This window comes from Bombina bombina, chromosome 6 (assembly GCF_027579735.1).
Source record: "Bombina bombina isolate aBomBom1 chromosome 6, aBomBom1.pri, whole genome shotgun sequence".
In the NCBI taxonomy this organism is placed as follows: domain Eukaryota; kingdom Metazoa; phylum Chordata; class Amphibia; order Anura; family Bombinatoridae; genus Bombina; species Bombina bombina.
This window is the reverse complement of record NC_069504.1, coordinates 627,471,639-627,494,841: the sequence shown is the minus strand read 5'-3', so window position 1 is coordinate 627,494,841 and position 23,203 is coordinate 627,471,639.

The window sequence follows — 23,203 nt, the reverse complement described above, 5'->3', positions numbered from 1 at the left end:
ATTCAGCCGTTTTGCTTCAGATAGAGTCATATCAATGTCCCTTTTAAAAGAGTTAGTTGGATCTCGGGTAAGTTTTTTGTAAGTCTGATGATCATTAAGTTGGCGAAGAATTTCCTTGCGATATTGGTCATAGTTCATCACAATAATGGCTCCTCCCTTGTCCGCTGGGCGAATGACTATCCCAGTGTCATTGGATAATGATTTGAGTGCCATTCTTTCAGCTCTATTGAGGTTAGGTCTGTGTTTCATCTGTTCCAGTTCTTTACTGTCATTGCCAATAAGTCTGGTGTAGGTTTTGATGCTTGATCCGCATGTTTTTGGTTCGAATTTGCTTTTTGGTTTAAATCACTTAATTTCTTTCTCAGTTGGAAAGTCTTTGAAATGTTCTTTTAATTTAAGGTTCCTTTGGAATCTGTGTATATCCAAATAGTTTTCAAAGTCATCATTGGTAAATGTGGGGATAAACGTCAGACCTTTGTTTAACAGGCTAACTTCACCCTCATCCAAAGTCCTGTCACTCAAGTTGATTACAATGTCAGGGTTTTTTATCTTCGAGGTAGGGGGGGTCTTCTGCCCACAGTAGTTCCCCCTCCTCGGATGCGGCCTCGACCTCTTGTGTTGGCGGATCTCGTGGTAACCCCTAAAAAAGTTGTTTGTGATGTTGTTGGAGTTTGGTCTTGATAGCATTGTTCATTGCTAGTAGCCTCATTGTCAGAGCCTGAGCTGCTATCCACCGTATTAAGGTATCTGGATCGGTAATTGCGCTGTCTTCTTTGCCTTTGTTGTCCTCCCTGGGTGTTCCCATGAATCCAAGCATATATTCTTTTGTCTTTATAGTCATTGTCCACTGTGTGTAGTTTTTGGTTTTTGAATGCCACTAGTTCCTTTCTGTATTCAGTAACTTGTTTAGCGATTTTCTCCATCCAAGGTTCGCCTGTGTCAGTCTGTAGTATCTGTAGTTTATGAGTGTTGAATTCCGTTAGTTCATCCTTCACAGTGGCCAAAATACTAGTACATTCTTCAATCACTAATAAGATTAAATCCAGTGAACATTTGTTTAGTATTTGGCACCACCGTAGGCAGAAGTTTTTATTGTTCCTTCCAATGGTTGGTTGATTTTTTATCCTGAATCCTCTCGGGATCTTGCTTTTCTTGTAATATTTAGATAAATATACTGTATGTAGCTCAAGGTCAATTTCTCTCTTTCTAAGTCTCATTAGAGTATTATAGATAGTTTGTGAGTTTTCAATTTGTTCCATATCTGTTGTTTCTGAATCTACCAGGATCCTCATGGCATCATCACTAGTAAACGCAAATGTCTTTGTAGTGTATTCCTCTTCAGGTAGTTCAGGATCACCTACTGCCTCTGCCATATTGTAAGTTTTGTGATAACTATTTCTTTCAATTAAACTGTCTCTTGTAGGTATAGATTGTATGAGCAGCCGGATGTGGGCCCAAACAAAGCCAGATTAGTAGTAATGGTAAACAAACTGTGTGTTTTTTTAAAAGGTCCTTGCAGACCAAAGACAAAATTGTTTTCTCCAGAAAACAAACAAATGAAACAAAAAGGCCCCACTGTTGCTAGTGGAGACCCACAGGTGGTGTGAGTATCAGCTCAGTAAATCCTTTTGGGTGCCAGATAAAAAACAATCATATCCTCCATGTGTATCTGCACTCTCAATGTCCAATAGTCGCCAACCAGGGTGCCAGATCAGTAAGTATTCATAGTAATCTGCAACATAGGACTGCACTCACTGGATTTATGTAAAAAATCTCTTTAATTAGGTAACGTTTCGGAGCACGCAGGCTCCTTCCTCAGACCAATACAGAACATGCAACTAAACACTGTGTCTTATAAACATATTGTGCCCCACCCACCACCAAATTAACTGTGAATTGCGCCAAAACTGGGGTTGTCATAGTGATAACCCCTAACCCCCTCAGTGTTACCATACTACTAATCAAACAATTCCTAGGATAATTCATAAAAGCTTCAAAGTTGTATAGGTGGTACAATAAATGCATGAGCCACAAAAAGTGCCTATTACTACATGTAAAGCTAAACATCCATGTGTTCCAGTACATACATAAATGGATTACTTAGATAAGAGATATATGACTGCCAAAACATTTCATATTGGTGTAAATTAGACCTTCATATGTGATATATAGACATATAGATATATATGGCAGTACAGCAGTGCATTACACATAGTCACATCGGTTATACATGTATTAGTCATTACATCAGAGTAGCACTGTGTAACCCTCTTATTGTGTTTGAACTGTGAGTTCATATTAACGTTTATGATATGCCGTTCCCACTAGGTGATAATGTATCTGTAGCTGATCTCTATTCAATCAAAATTAGGGACTCGTACTGTAAACCCTTAAAGCAGCATTATCACTCTTACCTTATGTATTACTTTATAATATGTCTGTATATATTGTGTTTTAAGGTCAGATTAGGCTCCCAATCTTCTGTAGGACAGATCGTTGCATGAACAAAAACGTAGCTAAAAGAACGGGCCACTAGATTGTATTAGGCGCCCAGAGAAGCAGCTCCGGCGCCCGTACTGCTCATTAGCATAGCGCATGGCTAATTTACATAAGTTGATGACGTATGCGCGTGTATCTGCGCGTCGTCATGGTGACCCAGCAGGGCGTTTAGGCAATATGCGATCGTGACCGCTTGTGTTACATCGTGTTAGCTATAGTCAAAGCCTTAATATGGGACACACTTAAAGGAATATTCCTTTAGCAAGGGCATACAAAATAAAAAATAAAGATTTAAAATTTATATTTCACACTGAGTGGGCTGAGAGCATCGTAATGGATGTATATATATGTGTGTGTCACCACTGTATTACTGACATACATCTAAGTGTCTCATAAGGCTAACCACATTATGTATAAAGTTTGTACATATACTTTAAGTTAGGCACACTAAGTATGACAGAGAGACCTTATCCCCTGTAATGTTGATAACAAAAATAATCAAGTAGCAATCCATAGAAATGCAGAAGGCTGTGTAAATCTTTGTAGCCTATTCAACAATAAAACAGCCATAGGGTTAGACTACGTGTGGGGTCAGTTCAGATAGAACTGAAAGTTTTTTTACATTAACACATATGTGTATACAAATGTTTAATAATAGTACAGTCTAGGACCTTGTGCCTGGACCCTCATGAGTCCATTCAGTAAAACCTCAAAATATATCATTGGTTTACTGTTATAAATGGCAATCAAAGTGACATCACATTCTCCCGAATAGCTTAGTATAGGTTTAGCAATATAGTGTTATTAGATTGTTAATGTCTTTAGGTAAAAAAAGTCTGTATCAGTCCTACTGAAAACAGATCCTGTGTTAGGTTGCCAGGAACAAACACAGTGTACTCCAAGAATACCATAGGTGTCCCATTAATACCCATATGTCACGTATTAAAGTGACCTGCTTCCATCACTAAGTAGCCAACACACAGGCCCATAAATGACACTTAAGTTGGACCCACCAAGTGTGTATCACACTAGGGCATATGAAACTCACTGGTTAGTTAACCAACTATAGTGTGTCCAGGCAGGTCCTGTACCTTATCTGTGCTCCGCTGGTCCAACATCATGACCTGACTTGTGTCCCACAATCGCGGGTGGAATGCACCAGGTGCCTCATCACAAGACCGGAATGTAAAGTAGCCATTGTAGCTTAGTTTCAGAGGAAGCAGTGCCAGTCATTGGACATATTCAGGCCTTTGGGGTATAGGGTACCAAGTCTATGAATCCATCTCGCTTCCATCTGGAGTAGGGTTCTATCTCTGTCCCCACCTCGTTTGAGGGATGGAACGTGGTCAATCAAGATGAACCTTAAATCTGTTACTTTATGTTTGGCCATAAGGAAATGTCTTGCCACAGGTTGGTCCGAAGTTCCTTTATCCAGGGCGCTTCTTATGGCTGATCTATGGTTCGCCATTCTGAGACGTGCATTGTCTGTCGTTTTTCCTACATAAAATTGGCCACAGCAGCAACTCAATAGATAGATCACATGAGTCGTCGTACAGGTGATATAATGTCTTATTGTGTACTTTTGAGTAGTGTGTGGATGTCTAAACACTTTACATGGGATCATTCCACTGCAAGTTGTGCATCCCAGGCATCTGTAGCAGCCCTTTTTCTTTGTCATAAGCCATTGCTGTTTCATATAACATTGCTGTGGGTCTGTAGCCATGAGTAGATCCCTTAGACTCCTTCCACGTCTATACCCCATAATGGGGGGGTCCATATGTGTAAATGGTAAACTCTGGTCAGTCGCTAGGATCTCCCATCTATTTCTGATGTCCTGTGCCATCTTGTCTTTCCCTTTATTATAGGTGGTGGTGAATATCATCCTTTCCTTTTTGGTCTGTGCCAGACATTTAGACTGGTGATCCTCCTGAGTAATGATCTCATCAATGACACCCTGTATGAGCTCCATCTTGTATCCCCTTTGTAGGAACTTCTCTGTCATCATTTGTAGTTGTGGTTCACGGTTACTATTTTCAGTATTATTTCTTAATACTCGGATCATCTGTGACTTTACGATCGCCTTTCTGGTGTGTGGAGGATGGTTACTGGATGCCTCAAGAATAGAGTTTCGATCAGTTGGTTTGGTGTATAGAGTTGTGAATAGTTTGCCTCCTTTCTTATAGATTCTTAGATCTAGAAAGTCAATACTGTTCAGGTCATATTTCAATTCAAATTTAATTGGGGATTCAAGTGTGTTAAGTTGTACTACCCATTCCTTCAAGGATTCCTCCGTGCCCTGCCATATGAGGAAGACATCATCAATGTACCTTTTGAAATGTCTTATTGTATCAATATTGTATACATCTATGATATCACGCTCATAGCGCTCCATGTACAAGTTAGCGTAAGATGGGGCCATGTTCGACCCCATTGCTGTCCCCATAAGCTGTTGGTAGAACGTACTTTCAAAGCGAAAGTAGTTGAGGGTTAAACATTTCTCCAGTAGGTCAAGTATCAGGGAAAGCAGAGGTCCCACATATGGGAACCTTGACAGGGCTAGTGTGACCGCCTTGAGTCCATCTGTGTGGGGGATAACCGTGTATAGGCTCCTTACGTCCATAGTGACCAACAGGTCACTGTCGCTAATTGTGTCCACGGTACTAAGTATGGTAATGAGGTCACCTGAGTCCCTAATATATGAGTCCATTGATCTCACCAGTGGCTGTAGGATTGCGTCAACAAATATTGCTAGGGGTTGCAGCAGGGACCCCCGTGCCGATACAATTGGCCTCCCAGGGGGATTCTTTTGGTCCTTGTGTATCTTGGGAAGGGTATATAGAATTGGATGTATGGGATACATACTATTGAGAAAATTAAATTCATCACTGCTGATCCAATTCAGCCGTTTTGCTTCAGATAGAGTCATATCAATGTCCCTTTTAAAAGAGTTAGTTGGATCTCGGGTAAGTTTTTTGTAAGTCTGATGATCATTAAGTTGGCGAAGAATTTCCTTGCGATATTGGTCATAGTTCATCACAATAATGGCTCCTCCCTTGTCCGCTGGGCGAATGACTATCCCAGTGTCATTGGATAATGACACTGGGATAGTCATTCGCCCAGCGGACAAGGGAGGAGCCATTATTGTGATGAACTATGACCAATATCGCAAGGAAATTCTTCGCCAACTTAATGATCATCAGACTTACAAAAAACTTACCCGAGATCCAACTAACTCTTTTAAAAGGGACATTGATATGACTCTATCTGAAGCAAAACGGCTGAATTGGATCAGCAGTGATGAAGTTAATTTTCTCAATAGTATGTATCCCATACATCCAATTCTATATACCCTTCCCAAGATACACAAGGACCAAAAGAATCCCCCTGGGAGGCCAATTGTATCGGCACGGGGGTCCCTGCTGCAACCCCTAGCAATATTTGTTGACGCAATCCTACAGCCACTGGTGAGATCAATGGACTCATATATTAGGGACTCAGGTGACCTCATTACCATACTTAGTACCGTGGACACAATTAGCGACAGTGACCTGTTGGTCACTATGGACGTAAGGAGCCTATACACGGTTATCCCCCACACAGATGGACTCAAGGCGGTCACACTAGCCCTGTCAAGGTTCCCATATGTGGGACCTCCGCTTTCCCTGATACTTGACCTACTGGAGAAATGTTTAACCCTCAACTACTTTCGCTTTGAAAGTACGTTCTACCAACAGCTTATGGGGACAGCAATGGGGTCGAACATGGCCCCATCTTACGCTAACTTGTACATGGAGCGCTATGAGCGTGATATCATAGATGTATACAATATTGATACAATAAGACATTTCAAAAGGTACATTGATGATGTCTTCCTCATATGGCAGGGCACGGAGGAATCCTTGAAGGAATGGGTAGTACAACTTAACACACTTGAATCCCCAATTAAATTTGAATTGAAATATGACCTGAACAGTATTGACTTTCTAGATCTAAGAATCTATAAGAAAGGAGGCAAACTATTCACAACTCTATACACCAAACCAACTGATCGAAACTCTATTCTTGAGGCATCCAGTAACCATCCTCCACACACCAGAAAGGCGATCGTAAAGTCACAGATGATCCGAGTATTAAGAAATAATACTGAAAATAGTAACCGTGAACCACAACTACAAATGATGACAGAGAAGTTCCTACAAAGGGGATACAAGATGGAGCTCATACAGGGTGTCATTGATGAGATCATTACTCAGGAGGATCACCAGTCTAAATGTCTGGCACAGACCAAAAAGGAAAGGATGATATTCACCACCACCTATAATAAAGGGAAAGACAAGATGGCACAGGACATCAGAAATAGATGGGAGATCCTAGCGACTGACCAGAGTTTACCATTTACACATATGGACCCCCCCCATTATGGGGTATAGACGTGGAAGGAGTCTAAGGGATCTACTCATGGCTACAGACCCACAGCAATGTTATATGAAACAGCAATGGCTTATGACAAAGAAAAAGGGCTGCTACAGATGCCTGGGATGCACAACTTGCAGTGGAATGATCCCATGTAAAGTGTTTAGACATCCACACACTACTCAAAAGTACACAATAAGACATTATATCACCTGTACGACGACTCATGTGATCTATCTATTGAGTTGCTGCTGTGGCCAATTTTATGTAGGAAAAACGACAGACAATGCACGTCTCAGAATGGCGAACCATAGATCAGCCATAAGAAGCGCCCTGGATAAAGGAACTTCGGACCAACCTGTGGCAAGACATTTCCTTATGGCCAAACATAAAGTAACAGATTTAAGGTTCATCTTGATTGACCACGTTCCATCCCTCAAACGAGGTGGGGACAGAGATAGAACCCTACTCCAGATGGAAGCGAGATGGATTCATAGACTTGGTACCCTATACCCCAAAGGCCTGAATATGTCCAATGACTGGCACTGCTTCCTCTGAAACTAAGCTACAATGGCTACTTTACATTCCGGTCTTGTGATGAGGCACCTGGTGCATTCCACCCGCGATTGTGGGACACAAGTCAGGTCATGATGTTGGACCAGCGGAGCACAGATAAGGTACAGGACCTGCCTGGACACACTATAGTTGGTTAACTAACCAGTGAGTTTCATATGCCCTAGTGTGATACACACTTGGTGGGTCCAACTTAAGTGTCATTTATGGGCCTGTGTGTTGGCTACTTAGTGATGGAAGCAGGTCACTTTAATACGTGACATATGGGTATTAATGGGACACCTATGGTATTCTTGGAGTACACTGTGTTTGTTCCTGGCAACCTAACACAGGATCTGTTTTCAGTAGGACTGATACAGACTTTTTTTACCTAAAGACATTAACAATCTAATAACACTATATTGCTAAACCTATACTAAGCTATTCGGGAGAATGTGATGTCACTTTGATTGCCATTTATAACAGTAAACCAATGATATATTTTGAGGTTTTACTGAATGGACTCATGAGGGTCCAGGCACAAGGTCCTAGACTGTACTATTATTAAACATTTGTATACACATATGTGTTAATGTAAAAAAACTTTCAGTTCTATCTGAACTGACCCCACACGTAGTCTAACCCTATGGCTGTTTTATTGTTGAATAGGCTACAAAGATTTACACAGCCTTCTGCATTTCTATGGATTGCTACTTGATTATTTTTGTTATCAACATTACAGGGGATAAGGTCTCTCTGTCATACTTAGTGTGCCTAACTTAAAGTATATGTACAAACTTTATACATAATGTGGTTAGCCTTATGAGACACTTAGATGTATGTCAGTAATACAGTGGTGACACACACATATATATACATCCATTACGATGCTCTCAGCCCACTCAGTGTGAAATATAAATTTTAAATCTTTATTTTTTATTTTGTATGCCCTTGCTAAAGGAATATTCCTTTAAGTGTGTCCCATATTAAGGCTTTGACTATAGCTAACACGATGTAACACAAGCGGTCACGATCGCATATTGCCTAAACGCCCTGCTGGGTCACCATGACGACGCGCAGATACACGCGCATACGTCATCAACTTATGTAAATTAGCCATGCGCTATGCTAATGAGCAGTACGGGCGCCGGAGCTGCTTCTCTGGGCGCCTAATACAATCTAGTGGCCCGTTCTTTTAGCTACGTTTTTGTTCATGCAACGATCTGTCCTACAGAAGATTGGGAGCCTAATCTGACCTTAAAACACAATATATACAGACATATTATAAAGTAATACATAAGGTAAGAGTGATAATGCTGCTTTAAGGGTTTACAGTACGAGTCCCTAATTTTGATTGAATAGAGATCAGCTACAGATACATTATCACCTAGTGGGAACGGCATATCATAAACGTTAATATGAACTCACAGTTCAAACACAATAAGAGGGTTACACAGTGCTACTCTGATGTAATGACTAATACATGTATAACCGATGTGACTATGTGTAATGCACTGCTGTACTGCCATATATATCTATATGTCTATATATCACATATGAAGGTCTAATTTACACCAATATGAAATGTTTTGGCAGTCATATATCTCTTATCTAAGTAATCCATTTATGTATGTACTGGAACACATGGATGTTTAGCTTTACATGTAGTAATAGGCACTTTTTGTGGCTCATGCATTTATTGTACCACCTATACAACATTGAAGCTTTTATGAATTATCCTAGGAATTGTTTGATTAGTAGTATGGTAACACTGAGGGGGTTAGGGGTTATCACTATGACAACCCCAGTTTTGGCGCAATTCACAGTTAATTTGGTGGTGGGTGGGGCACAATATGTTTATAAGACACAGTGTTTAGTTGCATGTTCTGTATTGGTCTGAGGAAGGAGCCTGCGTGCTCCGAAACGTTACCTAATTAAAGAGATTTTTTACATAAATCCAGTGAGTGCAGTCCTATGTTGCAGATTACTATGAATACTTACTGATCTGGCACCCTGGTTGGCGACTATTGGACATTGAGAGTGCAGATACACATGGAGGATATATATATATATATATATATATATATATATATATATATATACAGGTAGCCCTCAGTTTACGCCGGGGTTAGGTTCCAGAAGGAATGGTTGTAAATCGAAACCGTTGTAAATTGAAACCCAGTTTATAATGTAAGTCAATGGGAAGTGAGGGAGATAGGTTCCAGGCTCCTCTCAAAATTGTCATAAGTAACACCTAATACATTATTTTTAAAGCTTTGAAATGAAGACTTTAAATGCTAAACAGCATTATAAACATAATAAAATAATCACACAACACAGAATATATAATTAAACTAAGTTAAATGAACAAAAACATTTGCTAAACAGCATTATAAACCTAATAAAATAATCACACACCACAGACTTCACTTGCATTTTTCTGCAAACAATTCTTTATATGCATTCCAATCTGGACTGATTTATAGACAGGAAGATCTTGTTCCTTTGAAATCTGCTCGATAGCTCAGGTCTGGTTAAACTGATTAATTTCAGCTTGCTTGGTTTTGCTGCAACACAAGCGGACATCTCCACCTACTGGTTATTTTAATAAATGCACTGCTTCTCAATGTTTTTCAATAGCAGTCACATGACTGGAAAAAAAGGTTGTTATTCTGAAACGGTGTAAATTGAACCGTTGTAAAACGAAGGCCACCTGTATATATATATATATATATATATATATATATATATATATATATATATATATATGTGTTAAATCCCTTTGCAGTGCTTTTTTTCTAACACCTCATATATTTGAGTCTTTACAACTTTTATTGCAATCTTTTTTTATTAGACAGTATTATTATGAGTATAACTGTACTTTTAACTGTATTTTTTATGTGGTTTGTGCAACTTTCTTGACTCACGTAATAGTTAGCCAGAACTCTGAAGTTGCGCTATCCAACGCAAATTCATTTCAATTACACTCAAGCAAACAAATATACTTTTAACTTGTAAAAGAGCCGTGTTAAACCCATTATTGCTCAACTGTTAGATTGCCACTTGTAATCTAGTACTAAGTGGGTAGTTTCAGGTGTTTCCTTCCCTGCCAATGGATGTTCCAGTTAGAGCTGCCAAAGTGGAAAGAGATTGCAGTCTCTGTTTCTGCTTTCCTCTCTGTAGTATGGGTCATCCCTAGGAATTCCATCAGTAGGAGGCCCACGCGGAAGAAGACGTCATACTCTACATTATCGCCTAGATTACAAGTGTTGCGCTAACTCCCGTGAGCCTTTTCAGCCTTGCTAGCCACACAAAAATCATACTGCACTTGCGTTGTAGTTATTGCAACACTTGTAATCTAGGCGTATGAGATTAAAGGGATGTGAAACCCACATTTTTTCTTTCATTGTTGAAATAGAGCATGCAATTTTAAGCAACTTTTTAATTTACTTCTTTTATCAAATTTTCTTCATTGTCTTGGTATCTTTATTTGGAAAAGCATTAATGTAAGCTAAGGAGCCGGCCCATTTTAGGTTCAGCACCGTGGATAGCCCTTGTTGATTGGTGGCTACATTTATCCACCAATCATCAAGCGCTATCCAGGTCCTGAACCAAAAATGGGCTGGCTCCTAAGCTAAAAAAAAGATACCAAGAGGGAGAAGATAATTGATAATAGGAGTAAATTTGAAAGTTGCTTAAAATTTCATGCTGTATCTGAATCATGAAAGAAAAAAAAATGGGTTTCATATCCCTTTAATATTGGTACAGGGAGATGGAAGTCAAAATTAAACTATACATTTATGATTCAGATATAGCAAACATTTAAAAAAAAACATTATTATTTTTAAATCTAGCTCATTACATGAGAACATAACTCATGTAGCATAACTTTGAAACAAACTTTTATATATATATATATATATATATATATATATATATATATATATATATATATATAGTGCTCAACACACATGCACAGTCCTAAGCCTGTCTCAGTATGTTCTAATGAAAAGTTTTAAAAAGTATACAATATGTAGCATTGTAATAAATGTTGTTGTAAATCCTGATGTCATATAATGCTCCAGACAGGTGCATGCTCTTGAGGCTACCTAGGTATGCTTTAATGGAAAAGAGCTAAGTTTTTAAAAAGGATACCATGAAAGAAAGAAATTTAATAATAGAAGTATATATTTTTTGCTTTTTAATTGCTGTGTTTGAATCACAAAATTCTAATTAGTTTTGACTTCCATGTTCCTTTGGGCAGCTGTCTAATATAAATGTGTTGTGCCTTAGAGGGACATGAAACCCAAAATTTTTCTTTCATGATTCGGATAGAGAATACAATTTCAAACAAGTTTACAAATTTACTTCTATTTCTTAATTTGCTTCTCTCTCTTGTTATCCTTTGCTGAAATGTTTATCTAGGCAAGTTAATGTGCAGCAGAGAACCTAGGTTCTAGCTGTTGATTGGTTGCTGCATATATAAACTGATTGTCATTGGCTCACGCATGTGTTCAGTTAAAAATCAGTAGTGCATTGCTGCTCCTTCAGCAAATGATACCAAGAGAATAAAACAGATTAGATAATAGAAGTAAATTAGAAAGTTGTTTAAAATTGAATTCTCTATCTGAATCATGAAAGAAAATGTTTGGGTTTCATGTCCCTTTAAGTGCAGGCACAAAGCTATGAGCTTGTACTTCTGTTTGCTTGTGCTTCAGGTGCATAGACTGTATAAATGACTAACAGCAGCTGCAAGGCCTGCACTGGGGAATGAAAAAGATGCCAGCTTTGGAGGTACATATAGTTTAGGTGTGCATTTAGGCACCTTTGTATTAGAACATCGCTTCAAATGGTATTCTGGGGCTAAAGATTTAGATTAAAGTATGGGTTTTTTTGAATTTGAAAAGAAAATATTTGCAAGTCAATTACAGTTTCTTTCTTTCTTTCCTCCCTCCTTATTAAAGGAACATGAAACACAAAACGTTTCTTTCATGATTTAGATAGAGCATACAATTTTAAACAACGTCCTAATTTACTTCTTTTATCAAATGTCCTTCGTTCTCTTGGTATCTTTTTTTTTTTTTTAAAAGTATCTCTTCAGCAACGAATATCATGAGAACAAAACAAATTTGAACATAGAAGAAAATACAAAACTTTTTAAAAATTGTATGCTCTGTCTGAATCACCAAAGAAAAAGTCGTGACTCTTCCAAATATGTTAACTTTATAAGTCAGTGCCTGATCCTTGGGGATCAAATTGAGCACAAAATGCATTGCAAGTCTTGTTTCAATGTACATGTAAATAGCTTTAAACTATATTTTGTTCATGTAAATATATTAATATTAGTTTTAATTAAGAATTAGAATTTAGAAATATGGTTGAAGCTAGTTAACCTTATCCATTTCACTTCATCATTATCATTCATCAGACATTTTGACCTTTTCTTCGTACTGTGTTTTAGCCATTCAACACTTGGACAACTGTGGGGGAGTAAAGTTGTGTATTGAGTTACTGTAGCTAATGAGGGGGTCACAATATGTGCTGGTAACAGTTAATTGCAGTGGGGTTAACTCAAAGCTGTGAATCTTTTTTTTTTTAATTTTGCATTCAGTTTTAATAAGCTAAAAGGTGCTCTAAAAAAGGAGTTTGCCATAGCAGTGGACCCTTCCATATTTAACAACAAGAACAAGATGTTGCATCACTACATGTCACTTTAAGTCTAATGACTGCATTATTTCTGCTTGGATTTGAGTTATAACAGAACGTATCATAGGTTTGTACTTATTAGTTAATCTTTTCTACAACATCCTATACAAAAGAGTCAGTTTTAGAAAACCTCAATAATTCAATGTAAACAATACAGGAACCAATATTTATTATTCCCGTAGCTACAGTGCAGTCTGGAAAGCTTCTCTAAACAACTGCTGACCCATACTGTGGCAATAGGAGTGAAGTGTAAGGGAATATTTGGCTTACTGTAATCACAGTGCATGTGATAAAATTACATGAGGAATTACATTAGCATTGTTGCTTCCTGTTGTCAGATGAATAGGTTATTCTGAAACAAAAACAAATGGGTTTGAAGGGGGAGCAAATGTTCAATTGGTCTTATTTGCACAGAGCAAATGAGTGCTAGTCATTAATGGCTTCTTTATGTGGAGGTAGAGTCTCTAATTACTTTTTTTTATTTTGAGGACAGAATTATAATTCTAATCACACTTATGCTAAATGGTTCGAACAATTTTAAATCCCATTTTTAGTTAAAAAAATGCTTAATTACTATTAAATCATTTGAATTTGTATACTGCTTAAATTTGCAAAATACGGTATACATGCACATGATTAATTATCTAATAAGAAATGTGCAAATGATAATCAGTGTCTGTTTTCAGCTTAGTGGTGCTAAAAAACACACAAAACCCCATGGAGGCTGAATGTGGCTAATGGGCTGTTTGGGCAGCCTTGGATTAGAGGAACAAATGTTCAACTATTTTAAACTCTATTGTTCATTTAAAACTACTTTTGAATACTTGCTGAATTTGTGAATATTATTTTAAACATGATTTGATGATTTGGAATGTTACATTTGATTCTTAAAAAGGCTAAGATTAGAATGACAAATTTATCTTAAATACACATTATATTCATACAAATGCATATTTAAATGCTGCCTTTTATTACTTTAAACTTTTTTTTTCTCCTTCATAAAACATTACATGCATTCTACAGAAATAATCAGGGGAGTATTTATTCTATTGTAATATTACTTTGTAGACATTCAATCATTACTAATGTTTAGCTTTTCAAACAATGCACTGGTACAGCCGTTCCACTTTGTGATTGGCCAAAAAAAGTAAATCTATTTTATGACCTGAAGGGAGAGTTGAGCTGTACAATTATTTTTCTTAAAAAAAAAACAGGCTGCTACTTCACCAATCAAAAATTGTGAAGTTCAAAGAGAGTTTCTTCCATCTGCCAACAATTACCGTACCATAACATAGAACTACTTTTACTGTCAAGATGCTGCCTTCCCAAAAATGCTTTCAAAATATTACAAAACAAAGAAAACAGCACAGACTAACATATGCACAAAGAAAACATGAAAAAAGTTCTAGAAAAATAAAGTAAAAGTGCAACGACCTTGTCAGCTTTGAGATAGTGACACAACTGCACAGAAAGATACTTCACATGGGTAGCTGTGTCATTTTAAGTTCTGCATGCTGAATCATGGTTAGGGTGAAATATTCAGACCATGGGCCTGATTTATCAATGTCTGGCTCAATCAACCCGACTGTATGAGATTGGGCTGATTGCTGTACGCCTGACCTGTACCTTGTGTTGGCGTGTATGCCTTTTTATGTGCTATCAAATAAATAAAAGAAGCTTTTTATTGCTTATTGGTGCCGGTTCGTTTTTTGGCATTTCACCCTGACCGATCCATTTGAGTGCAAGGATTCTGGCTACTCTTTACCTTGTTGATTTCTCAGGGAATCCGGTGAAATTTCCCTGTACTGTCCGTTTGCACCTGTTGAACTGGAACCTTCCTTCCTGGCTTTAGCTCCCGTGGGGAGCGCTGAAGAGGAAACACAGAGCGGTGCTGCTGAGATAGCAGTGAAGACAGCGCGGCACGCTGGGTGAGTGCACACACATCTCTGACAGAAGCGTTTACCAAAGGAATTTGTCTGATTGCTGTACGCCGCCTCAGAGGTGGCAGATGAGTTAAAGGGACAGTCAAGTCCAAAAAAACTTTCATGATTTAAATAGGGCATGCACTTTTAAACAACTTCCCAATTTACTTTTATCACCAATTTTGCCTTGTTCTCTTGGTATTCTTAGTTGAAAGCTAAAACTAGGAGGTTCATATGCTAATTTCTTAGACCTTGAAGACTGCCTCTAATCTGAATACATTTTGACCACTAGAGGGCATTAGTTCACATGTTTCATATAGATAACATTGAGCTCATGCACGTAAAGTGACCTAGGACTGAGCACTGATTGGCTAAACTGCATGTCTGTCAAAAGAACTGAAATAAGGGGCAGTCAGCAGAAGCTTAGATACAAGATAATTACAGAGGTAAAAAGTATATTATTATAACTGTGTTGGTTGTGCAAAACTGGGGAATGGGTAATACAGGGATTATCTTTCTTTTTAAACAACAAAAATTCTGGTGTTGAATGTCCCTTTAAGGGACAGCTTGAAGGCTTGCGCAGAAACAGATGGATTCAGGACCATTCGGCTCTTAATAAATCAGCTCCCATGTCTCACGAAAGCCTAAGAACACCTCAGAACTCATTCTGGTATGTGAGATCCCCAAGACAAATTCTGTCCTATCCACAGAGACTACTTTAAAAATATCAACTGACATGTCAAGTTTTAAGGATTACACACATTTACACATTTGTTTTGCAAATGTGTTTTCAAAGTGTTGCAGCTGTAATTATTGCTTTCCCTTGTTGCTAGTGGTTCTCCTTTGCTTTGTGGCATGTGTTGGAACATTTAAAGGGAAAACACTTTGAGATGGTAATATAAAATGATAAATTGTTTATATATATATTAAAAAAAAACTCTGCAATAAGCTTTCATTACTTATTTTGTCCCCTTTTACTTTAATTCCATTCTGAAATTGTGAGTTTTTCAGTTCCTGTTAGAAATGGAAGTGCAGAACACTGTTATATCCCACACAGCCATTGGCTGCACACTCTAGTGACCTATTTATAACTGTCCCTAATTGGCCACAGCAGAGAAGGTAACCTAAGTTACAACATGGCAGCTCCAATTGTCATATAGAAACTTAAACTTTACACTTATTATGTCAATATTTAAACAGCAAATTAAACTTCAAAAATTATATCTACCTGTTATTCTCAGACTAATTTTTCCTTTGAATTTATCATTCTATCTAGCATTTATTTAGGGCCAGATTACAAGTGAAGTGCTAAATATCGCTTTTATGAAAGCGATATTTGCGCTTCACTGTGTAATACCAGCGCACGCTATTGTGCGCTGTTATTACAAGTTCACAGCAATGCGAACATGACTTTGCGTTTGCTTTGCTGGGAATCATTGCACTAACGAGAGCATGTTTCCATAGGCTCCTATGGGAGCCTTGTTCTGATGCCATCAGACACAGCATCAGAACTTCAGCACAGTAAAGTGGGTAAGTAGCACAGCGATGGTAGCAATTTTAAATATATATGTATTTATATATATATATACTGTATGTATATATATATATATATTATATATATATATATATAATCAATCAAGATAGGGATAAGCACTCACTGGATTTAAGTACAATAACTATTTATTGGTAGTGACGTTTCGGGGCATTCATTCCTCTGAGGAAGGGGTGAATGCCCCGAAACGTCACTACCAATAAATAGTTATTGTACTTAAATCCAGTGAGTGCTTATCCCTATCTTGATTGAATATCCTGCCAAGCACCCTCGTCTATGTTGAGGTTGGCGAGTGAGAGTGCACTTACTTGGAGTCTATATATATATATATATATATATATATATATACACACATTTACATATATATTTACAGGGAACACACTGTTCTCATAGACCGCAATGTAAAGGTACTTTTCAGTGCCGTTTTTTTCTAACACCCCATTCCCGCCAACTTAACCCCCAAAATACTGCCTAGTGCAGTTATTTTATTAAAAATAATGATACTACTATGTTTATTTTTAATAAAACACTCCAAACTGTATTTTATTGTATGTGTTTTATGTGATTAATTTTATAAGTGCTAATTGCTACCACAAGCTCGCGGTAGCAATAACCAGCCACTTGTAATGCCTGAATAAAAATCACGCATCCGCAAACAGGCAGATTTGAGATAATTTAGCGCTCCACTTGTAATCTAGCCCTTTAGTATTTAATGTACCTTTGACACAACTTTATATGTTAATTGATGGAACAGCCCCTGACAATTTTCTAGAAAAGATAGGTGAATTGAGCCTTAAAGGGACATTAAAAACTTTATGCCAGATTACAAGTGGAGCGGTATTTAACGCTCACGTTAACGCCACTAGAAGTAATTCTTTTGTGTGTGTTGGGGAGCGCTCATATTACAAAGTAAAGGAAAGAGTTTTCGCTTCTGTGCTTACCCTAAGCTGAACTTAGAATATTGTGCGCGCATTAACTTATTCCCTCATTGAGATCAATGGAGCAAATAAAGTTTTAAAATCTAACACCCAAGTACACATATAACTACATATGTAAACACATATAAACATAATTTTATATATATATATATATATATATATATATATATATATATATATATATATATATATATATATATACTGTATATATATATATATATATATATATATACACAGATAGCCCTCAGTTTAGGTTCCAGAAGGAATGTTTGTAAATCGAAACCGTTGTAAATTGAAACCCAGTTTATAATGTAAGTCAATGGAAAGTGAGGGAGTTAGGTTCCAGGCCCCTTTCAAAACTGTCAAAAGTAACACCTAATACATTATTTTTAAAGCTTTAAAATGAAGACTTCAAATGCTAAAGAGCATTATAAACCTAATAAAATAATCACATAACACAGAATATATAATTAAACTAAGTTACATAAGCATTTGCTAAACAGCATTATAAACCTAATAAAATAATCACAGAACACACACTTTACTTGCATTTTTCTGCAAACAATTCTTTCTATGCATTCCCATCTGGATTATACTGATTCATTTTAGCTTGCTTGGCTTGCATATCTTTGCTGCAACACAAGTGGACAGCTCCACCTACTGGCTATTTTAATCAATGCACTGCTTCTCAATGCTTTTCAATAGCAGTCACATGACTGAAAAAAAGGTTGTTATTCTGAAATGGTGCAAATTGAACCATTGTAAATCGAGGGCCACCTGTATATATATATACACACACATATACATTTTTAGACATATATATGTATGTATCTCTATGTTAAAGCCCTTTGCCAGCCTTTTTTTCCTAACACCTGAGACCTCATACCTTTGAGCCCTTATAACTTTTTATTGCCATATATATTTTTTTTATTTTTTTATGTGTTTTGTGACACTTTTGTGTTTTGCAAAACAGTTAACCAGAGTACGCCTTATCTTGATGAGCATTAACTTTAATTGAGCTCAAGTGATCGTGTTTACTTTCAACTTGTAATATGAGCGCAACACATGACGAGTGCAAACAGATGCCACTTGTAATCTGGCCCTTTGAGATGGTAATATATAATGAAAAATTATATATATATATTCATTATTTGTTTTGCCCCCTTTTCCTGTAATTTCATTCTGACAATCGTGTGCTTTTCAGTTCCTGTACACTGCTATATTCCACACAGTCATTGGCTGCACATTCTAGAGACTGATTTATAAATGTCTCTAATTGGCCTCAGCAGAGAAACATGGCAGGTCCCATTGCTTTATAGACACTAAGGGGCCGATTTATCAAAGCTTCAACTGATATGATAATGCACTGGAAGTCTGCGTCAAATTTTACGCAAATTTGATCCACTGTAGTTAACAAAGTGTCAAGATTGTCAAATGTTGAAATGCATGAAGTAATATACGCTCCTGAGATATCAATCCGATTCAGATTGATGCTTGTGTTATTTGAGCGGAATACTGATCATCCGCCGTCACATTCAAATCCATTTGACCCTCTTGCCAATTTATCAAACCTTCAACAGCAGCATACCTATCGTTCAAACCGCCACCCTTGAGGCCGCAAATGCCATAGAAATCAATGGCAGTCTGAAAACACAGAATGGTTATGTTTGATGCTGCAAGAGAATGAAGCATATTAGATAATAAAAGTAAATTATAAACTTTACTGAAATTGTATTGCTCCAAATTCCAAATGAAATAAGTTCTTAACATAATATAGCTAACATCCTTTTTTTTTTTTGATAAATCTTTTTGCACCATGTTTAAGGCATGTAATACAAGTCCCACTCTCCAGTTCACACCAAATTTGACGCAACACTTTTTGCACCAAATTTGACGCAATATTCAAAAACAACCCACAAACTAGTGAAATTTTCCACCACTTTTGATTGGGAAATGCATAATCACATGATTTATGAGATCAGCCAATCTGATTTAAATATACATTTTCTACTATCACTAACGAATCAAATTGCTCAATACTTGTGTCATTGATCACTCATCAGAACTTTTAAGTGCCATTTGTTACATTGTGTATTATACTTTGAAAGTATGTATATGTGAAATTAGTATTAAAGTTAAACATTGATGATGACATTAGGACACACAGTGTAATAATTTAGACAATGATTTTAAAATTCGAATGATGTTTGATTCAATATCATTTTAAGCTGATAGCTCAAAGGGATACATAGGAAAGAGAGAAAACTCCAGCCCGGCTTCTTTTGGTGGTTAGATTAAAAAGGGATATTTATTGATTCAGTAAAAAAACACATTGCAACAGGTGAGCAACTAACAAAGTGCACAACGCTACCCATTAAAACACACAGGAGCTACGACCAAGGGGCCATATGACATCACTGACGTGTTTTGGGATTCCCCCGTGATCATAGATAATCATACACAGGCTTTCTCCTTTATTATACTAGATCCAGTGTTTAAATCAGCCACTCAGATATATGAAAGCTAGAAGAACTATTTTCATTGGTCATCAAATGCTATCCGTGCGGTGAAGTTAGATGCTGGTGAGGCACTAGATACGATACGCTCAAGAAACACATATACCGTGGGCCGCAAGTACCCCCAACAGGGCAGGTTTTAATTATAGCTGAACCAGTGCACAGGTGAAGTAGTCAGCTGATGGGTGAGAGCAAGTTAGTAACCACTGTGTTACTGATCAGCTGATTACTTCACCTGTGCACTGGTTCAGCTTTAATGAAAACCTGGCCTGTTGAGGGTACTTGAGGACCATGGTTGAGAAACTAAAGCACTAGTTCATCTGAAATGTGTTGATTACCTGGAGAATAAAGCACACATACTCTGCTCACTGAAACACACACAAACACACACACTCTGCTCACATAACCACTCACACAATTCTGCGGCACAGTACCAGTTACTAAGCAATTCGAATGATACACAATCTCTTCTCTACTCACTACTGTATTGTAAAAAATAGAAATAATTTACCATACAAATTTTACACAAAGAACAAGTTATCAATACTGCCAACACAGCTGCTGCAATACGGTGCTCAAGAAACACATGTGCACATACCATTTAGGTATGCTCTTCAACAAAGGATACCAAAATAATGCAATACATAATAATACAAGTAAAATAGAAATGTGCATTTTGGAATTTTGAAGTACAGGTTGTGGTTTCAACAGAAAAAAACAGCCATTTCCATTTTAGTCCAATCCATCAGGTAAAATGGATCACATTATGAACACACTGACATGGAGGAAACAGTGCAAAATCATTTTAATAGTTTTTATTTCATGTCAACCCCTTGTTTCTATTATTTTATTGGACCCTTCAAAGCACTATTATAAACTGCTGTTAATTTGTATTGTGGTTCATAAAGGAATACTAATCATTCAAAATGAAAAATCACATTTTCCCAGTGGGAATACAGCATAACCTTTAAAACAGCATTTAGGTAAAAGATATTTGGAATATATATATATATATATATATATATATATATATATATATATATCTTTGGAAAAAAAAAAAGAAATAGAAAACAAGTATACTTTTGGCCACTTTTAATAAAGACTCAAGTCCAATAGAATTTGTATAAACTCATATTATCTGCTGAATATATCCCAGCTGTAGAAAATGAACAATTAATATATTTTTAATAAAAAAAAAGCATAAACACTTTCCGGTTTGTTTTTTTTGTGTGGAGCATGTGTGTGTACTGTATGTAACTATATATAGACATAAACACAGTCCAGATAGGAATTCCAAGAGAAAAAAAAATATTATCCAAACAAGTGTGTTTGTATGTGATTATGTCACCCATCTTGACAGCATAATTTGCACTGTGCCTTGTAATATCCATAGTATTTTTTTATTTAATTAGCAAGAAAAACAAATAGCTTGACAATAAATAGTTACAGGGGATTCTCAAAGAGCCCCTTTGTTTTTCTTGCTAATTAAATTAAAAAATACTATGGATATTACAAGGCAGGCAGAGATTTGGAAGGCATACCAAAAAAAAATATGAACTTGGTCATGACATGAGCCCTCAGCCCAAGAGGTGATGACCATGCAGTATAATCACCACCACCCTTAATACACAGCTGTAGCAATATTTTCTCAATAAGCCTGCCTAAGCCTCCCTTTATTTCTAGTAATCCCATGGCTGCTGGAGAACCAAAATGACTTGGCATAGTCATGTTTTTCATAATGACATCACATCAATACTTTAATATGAGACAGTTATTTAGGGGCTGGTGTTCTTTCTGGGTCATGCTGTACTTCCCCCCGGGGCCCGACAATCCAGCATGACCCAACATGACATGACTATGCCAAGTCATTTTTGGTTCTCCAGCAGCCATGGGATTACTAGAAATAAAGGGAGAGCCCAGGCAGGCTTATTGAGAAAATATGGCTACAGCTGTGTATCAAGGGTGGTGGTGATTATACTGCACGGTCATCACCTCTTGGGCTGAGGGCTCATGTCATGACCAAGTTCATATTTAATAAGACAGAGTGCCTAGAGGATTGCTATTTTTCTTGGTATGCCTTCCAAATCTCTGCCTGCCTTGTAATATCCATAGTATTTTTTTTATTTAATTAGCAAGAAAAACAAATAGCTAAGTTGACAAATAGTTACAGGGGATTCTCAAAGGGGCTCTTTGAGAATCCCCTGTAACTATTTATTGTCAAGCTATTTGTTTTTCTTGCTAATTAAATAAAAAAATACTATGGATATTACAAGGCAGGCAGAGATTTGGAAGGCATACCAAAAAAAGAGCAATCCTCTAGGCACTCTGTCTTATTAAATATGAACTTGGTCATGACATGAGCCCTCAGCCCAAGAGGTGATGACTGTGCAGTATAATCACCACCACCCTTGATAAACAGCTGTACTGCTGTAGCCATATTTTCTCAATAAGCCTGCCCGGGTTCTCCCTTTATATTTCCTATTAATCCCACCATGGCTGCTGGAGAACAAAAAATGACTTGGCAATAGTCATGTTTTTTTTCATAATGACACATCACATCTCTGAGAACTCATAGAACTTTGCTTGAGTGATCAAGTTGTAAACTGGCTGTATAAGAGGAAGCTAATTTTTGGCGAACTGACAAGGTATAAGACTTCTTCCTAAACTCACCCTGGCTCATTATGTTCTCAAAGTGCATTGGGGTCAGCTCAGGAGGTTATTGGAGGGACACAGCCATGAAAATTATAGTTTTGGGGGTAAAAAGTTATTTCTATGATTTTTTTCTTGATACTTTTTTTTCTTTCTACCACAGGGGATGTTTAGGAATGCTTAAGAATCATGGGGTCTGTTTAGGAATGCTTATTTCATGGAAGACCCCAGAGCACATTAATAAGTACACTGGCTATGGATCTGCAATATGATTATTTAATGACCCATGTAAATGCTAAGGTGGAAGTGAAGAACACCTTATGGACATAAAAATCTCTACCAAAACAAACTCCCCCATACACAAAAGATAATAAACTTATTTGGTCGCTTGGCTAAATCACTGATCATCTAACAAGATATATCTAAGAATCATGGGGTCTGTCTTTTTGAATTATG